Raw genomic sequence first — 6,226 nt, 5'->3', positions numbered from 1 at the left:
AAAACTATACTGTCAATATACTATTAAAACAAATTAAAATGGTAAAAGTTATTGTACTTTAAGTAAAAATAAAAGAGCAAAAATATCAATCCCAGTTTTGATTACTTAAATTAACAAAAAAAAATGCATATAGCAAAGGATAGTTTCAATCTGCCTACCTCTGGGTTATGGGCCCAGCATGCTTCCATTGCAGTACTCTGCTGCACATGTAAGTGCAAGAGATCCTGAAGCACTCAGTCATCATGGGAAAGTACCAATGTGTTTCTTCGTTGGTTGATGGAAGAAACATCTTACAAAAACTCTCCAGATTATTGACTTTTTAAAGTTTTTCTAGGAAACGTTCTAGATGTATGCTTATTAGCCTTTGTCAGTATGTACTTTTTACAAAGTGTCTCTGTGGCGCAATCGGTTAGTGTGTTTGGCTACTAACCAAAAAGTTGGTGGTTCAATCCCACCCAGGGACGTAATTGACCTTGTTATCAGATTTTGGTGATCTTTAAGTAGACAAGTCAAAATTTCAAACCCCCTGTTATGGTGTAGGGTACCTGGCCTTCTCTGATGTAATCAGAGTTAGATTTGATTCAGTGATTTTATAAAAACAGCTAGGAAGCACTATTTAGCAGTGGGTTGCAGAGAAAAAGAAATATGCTGGCAAAAAAAATCCAATTGAGTGATTAAACAGCTCTTCATTTTCTGGCTTTATTTTTATGCTAACAAATTTGTTCTCTGAAAAGTGTCCACAAAGCCAAGTCTCTGATTAACACCTTTGTAGGGATGGTTTTTCACCTATTACTAAATTAAACTTGCTTCATTGGAAAGGCAGCAAGATGCATCCTCATTTCAATTTCTACTGAAATAATACAGGTTGACACCAGGAAACATTAACGCCACTGCATCCTTGCTGCTTTCACATGTGGAAGTTTGTTTAATGTGAAAACAAGGTGATATCTAATTAGCACACAGGTAAGGAATTAAGAAAACCTTTATTTAAGGGTAAAGATGTTTCTCACAAAATCGTTGCCCCAATGCATCATTGAAATTCAAGCTGGAAAGATGATTTTAATATATCACTTGTACATTTTGTATTGCTCTTCTGGTGACAATGTAGTTTGTTTTTGTCAATTACCCTTTTAATAATAGGGTAAAGAAAATTAAGTGGATTTTTTAAAGAAAACTATACTGTCAATATACTTTTCAAACAAATTAAAATGGTAAAAGTTATTGTACTTCAAGTAAAAATAAAAGAGCAAAAATATCAATCCCAGTTTTGATTACTTAAATTAACAAAAAAAATGCATATAGCAAAGGATAGTTTCAATCTGCCTACCTCTGGGTTATGGGCCCAGCATGCTTCCATTGCAGTACTCTGCTGCACATGTAAGTGCAAGAGATCCTGAAGCACTCACTCATCATGGGAAAGTACCAATGTGTTTCTTCATTGGTTGATGGAAGAAACATCTTACAAAAACTCTCCAGATTATTGACTTTTTAAAGTTTTTCTAGGAAACATTCTAGATGTATGCTTATTAGACTTTGTCAGTATGTACTTTTTGCAAAGTGTCTCTGTGGCGCAATCGGTTAGTGTGTCCGGCTACTAACCAAAAGGTTGGTGGTTCAATCCCAACCAGGGACGTAATTGACCTTGTTATCAGATTTTGGTGATCTTTAAGTAGACAAGTCAAAATTTCAAACCCCCTATTATGCTGTAGGGTACCTGGCCTTCTCTGATGTAGTTAGATTTGACTCAGTGATTTTATAAAAACAGCTAGGAAGCACAATTTAGCAGTGGGTTGCAGAGAAAAAGAAATATGCTGGCAAAAAAAATCCAATTGAGTGATTAAACAGCTCTTCATTTTCTGGCTTTATTTTTATGCTAACAAATTTGTTCTTTGAAAAGTGTCCACAAAGCCAAGTCTCTGATTAACACCTTTGTAGGGATGGTTTTTCACCTATTACTAAATTAAACTTGCTTCATTGGAAAGGCAGCAAGATGCATCCTCAATTCAATGTCTACTGAAATAATACAGGTTGACACCAGGAAACATTAACGCCACTGTATCCTTGCTGCTTTCTCATGTGGAAGTCTGTTTAATGTGAAAACAAGGTGATATCTAATTAGCACACAGGTAAGGAATTAAGAAAATCTTTATTTAAGGGTGAAGATGTTGCTCACAAAATCGTTGCCCCAATGCATCATTGAAATTCAAGCTGGAAAGATGATTTTAATATATCACTTGTACATTTTGTATTGCTCTTCTGGTGACAATGTAGTTTGTTTTTGTCAATTACCATTTTAATAATAGGGTAAAGAAAATTAAGTGGATTTTTGAAAGAAAACAATACTGTCAATATACTATTAAAACAAATTAAAATGGTAAAAGTTATTGTACTTTAAGTAAAAATAAAAGAGCAAAAATATCAATCCCAGTTTTGATTACTTAAATGAACAAAAAAAAATGCATATAGCAAAGGATAGTTTCAATCTGCCTACCGCTGGGTTTTGGGCCCAGCATGCTTCCATTGCTGTACTCTGCTGCACATGTAAGTGCAAGAGATCCTGAAGCACTCACTCATCATGGGAAAGTACCAATGTGTTTCTTCGTTGGTTGATGGAAGAAACATTTTACAAAAACTCTCCAGATTATTGACTTTTTAAAGTTTTTCTAGGAAACGTTTTAGATGAATGCTTATTAGCCTTTGTCAGTATGTCCTTTTGCAAAGTGTCTTTGTGGCGCAATCAGTTAGTGTGCACGGCTATTAACCAAAAGGTTGGTGGTTCAATCCCACCCAGGCACGTAATTGACCTTGTTATCAGATTTTGGTGATCTTTAAGTAGACAAGTCAAAATTTCAAACTCCCTGTTATGGTGTAGGGTACCTGGCCTTCTCTGATGTAATCAGAGTTAGATTTGATTCAGTGATTTTATAAAAACAGATAGGAAGCACAATTTAGCAGTGGGTTGCAGAGAAAAAGAAATATGCTGGCAAAAAAAATCCAATTGAGTGATTAAACAGCTCTTCATTTTCTGACTTTATTTTTATGCTAACAAATTTGTTCTCTGAAAAGTGTCCACAAAGCCAAGTCTCTGATTAACACCTTTGTAGGGATGGTTTTTCACCTATTACTAAATTAAACTTGCTTCATTGGAAAGGCAGCAAGATGCATCCTCATTTCAATTTCTACTGAAATAATACAGGTTGACACCAGGAAACATTAACGCCACTGCATCCTTGCTGCTTTCTCATGTGGAAGTTTGTTTAATGTGAAAACAAGGTGATATCTAATTAGCACACAGGTAAGGAATTAAGAAAATCTTTATTTAAGGGTGAAGATGTTTCTCACAAAATCGTTGCCCCAATGCATCATTGAAATTCAAGCTGGAAAGATGATTTTAATATATCACTTGTACATTTTGTATTGCTCTTCTGGTGACAATGTAGTTTGTTTTTGTCAATTACCCTTTTAATAATAGGGTAAAGAAAATTAAGTGGATTTTTTAAAGAAAACTATACTGTCAATATACTATTCAAACAAATTAAAATGGTAAAAGTTATTGTACTTCAAGTAAAAATAAAAGAGCAAAAATATCAATCCCAGTTTTGATTACTTAAATTAACAAAAAAAAATGCATATAGCAAAGGATAGTTTCAATCTGCCTACCTCTGGGTTATGGGCCCAGCATGCTTCCATTGCAGTACTCTGCTGCACATGTAAGTGCAAGAGATCCTGAAGCACTCACTCATCATGGGAAAGTACCAATGTGTTTCTTCGTTGGTTGATGGAAGAAACATTTTACAAAAACTCTCCAGATTATTGACTTTTTAAAGTTTTTCTAGGAAACGTTCTAGATGTATGCTTATTAGCCTTTGTCAGTATGTACTTTTTGGGAAGTGTCTCTGTGGCGCAATCGGTTAGTGTGTCCGGCTACTAACCAAAAGGTTGGTGGTTTAATCCCAACCAGGGACGTAATTGACCTTGTTATCAGATTTTGGTGATCTTTAAGTAGACAAGTCAAAATTTCAAACCCCCTGTTATGGTGTAGGGTACCTGGCCTTCTCTGATGTAATAAGAGTTAGATTTGATTCAGTGATTTTATAAAAACAGCTAGGAAGCACAATTTAGCAGTGGGTTGCAGAGAAAAAGAAATATGCTGGCAAAAAAAATCCAATTGAGTGATTAAACAGCTCTTCATTTTCTGGCTTTATTTTTATGCTAACAAATTTGTTCTCTGAAAAGTGTCCACAAAGCCAAGTCTCTGATTAACACCTTTGTAGGGATGGTTTTTCACCTATTACTAAATTAAACTTGCTTCATTGGAAAGGCAGCAAGATGCATCCTCATTTCAATGTCTACTGAAATAATACAGGTTGACACCAGGAAACATTAACGCCACTGCATCCTTGCTGCTTTCTCATGTAGAAGTCTGTTTAATGTGAAAACAAGGTGATATCTAATTAGCACACAGGTAAGGAATTAAGAAAATCTTTATTTAAGGGTGAAGATGTTTCTCACAAAATCGTTGCCCCAATGCATCATTGAAATTCAAGCTGGAAAGATGATTTTAATATATCACTTGTACATTTTGTATTGCTCTTCTGGTGACAATGTAGTTTGTTTTTGTCAATTACCCTTTTAATAATAGGGTAAAGAAAATTAAGTGGATTTTTTAAAGAAAACTATACTGTCAATATACTATTAAAACAAATTAAAATGGTAAAAGTTATTGTACTTTAAGTAAAAATAAAAGAGCAAAAATATCAATCCCAGTTTTGATTACTTAAATTAACAAAAAAAAAATGCATATAGCAAAGGATAGTTTCAATCTGCCTACCTCTGGGTTATGGGCCCAGCATGCTTCCATTGCAGTACTCTGCTGCACATGTAAGTGCAAGAGATCCTGAAGCACTCACTCATCATGGGAAAGTACCAATGTGTTTCTTCATTGGTTGATGGAAGAAACATCTTACAAAAACTCTCCAGATTATTGACTTTTTAAAGTTTTTCTAGGAAACGTTCTAGATGTATGCTTATTAGACTTTGTCAGTATGTACTTTTTGCAAAGTGTCTCTGTGGCGCAATCGGTTAGTGTGTCTGGCTACTAACCAAAAGGTTGGTGGTTCAATCCCAACCAGGAACGTAATTGACCTTGTTATCAGATTTTGGTGATCTTTAAGTAGACAAGTCAAAATTTCAAACCACTGTTATGGTGTAGGGTACCTGGCCTTCTCTGATGTAGGTAGATTTGATTCAGTGATTTTATAAAAACAGCTAGGAAGCACAATTTAGCAGTGGGTTGCAGAGAAAAAGAAATATGCTGGCAAAAAAAATCCATTTGAGTGATTAAACAGCTCTTCATTTTCTGGCTTTATTTTTATGCTAACAAATTTGTTCTTTGAAAAGTGTCCACAAAGCCAAGTCTCTGATTAACACCTTTGTAGGGATGGTTTTTCACCTATTACTAAATTAAACTTGCTTCATTGGAAAGGCAGCAAGATGCATCCTCATTTCAATGTCTACTGAAATAATACAGGTTGACACCAGGAAACATTAACGCCACTGCATCCTTGCTGCTTTCTCATGTAGAAGTCTGTTTAATGTGAAAACAAGGTGATATCTAATTAGCACACAGGTAAGGAATTAAGAAAATCTTTATTTAAGGGTGAAGATGTTTCTCACAAAATCGTTGCCCCAATGCATCATTGAAATTCAAGCTGGAAAGATGATTTTAATATATCACTTGAACATTTTGTATTGCTCTTCTGGTGACAATGTAGTTTGTTTTTGTCAATTACCCTTTTAATAATAGGGTAAAGAAAATTAAGTGGATTTTTTAAAGAAAACTATACTGTCAATATACTATTAAAACAAATTAAAATGGTAAAAGTTATTGTACTTTAAGTAAAAATAAAAGAGCAAAAATATCAATCCCAGTTTTGATTACTTAAATTAACAAAAAAAAATGCATATAGCAAAGGATAGTTTCAATCTGCCTACCTCTGGGTTATGGGCCCAGCATGCTTCCATTGCAGTACTCTGCTGCACATGTAAGTGCAAGAGATCCTGAAGCACTCAGTCATCATGGGAAAGTACCAATGTGTTTCTTCGTTGGTTGATGGAAGAAACATCTTACAAAAACTCTCCAGATTATTGACTTTTTAAAGTTTTTCTAGGAAACGTTCTAGATGTATGCTTATTAGCCTTTGTCAGTATGTACTTTTTACAAAGT

The 6,226-nt window shown here is 34.6% G+C and overlaps 1 non-coding gene across 1 annotated transcript; it reads left to right on the top strand.

Moving 5' to 3' along the window:
• The first annotated feature begins 390 nt into the window (after nt 1-390).
• TRNAS-ACU (transfer RNA serine (anticodon ACU)) lies at nt 391-464 on the top strand. Its single transcript has one exon. It is a non-coding gene; the product is annotated as a tRNA-Ser (tRNA).
• Nucleotides 465-6,226: the final 5,762 nt, after the last annotated feature.

This window comes from Pseudophryne corroboree, unplaced genomic scaffold (genome assembly GCF_028390025.1).
Source record: "Pseudophryne corroboree isolate aPseCor3 unplaced genomic scaffold, aPseCor3.hap2 scaffold_478, whole genome shotgun sequence".
NCBI lineage: Eukaryota > Metazoa > Chordata > Amphibia > Anura > Myobatrachidae > Pseudophryne > Pseudophryne corroboree.
Note: the sequence above shows the minus strand (reverse complement) of the source record. Positions and strands in the feature narration are given on the sequence as shown.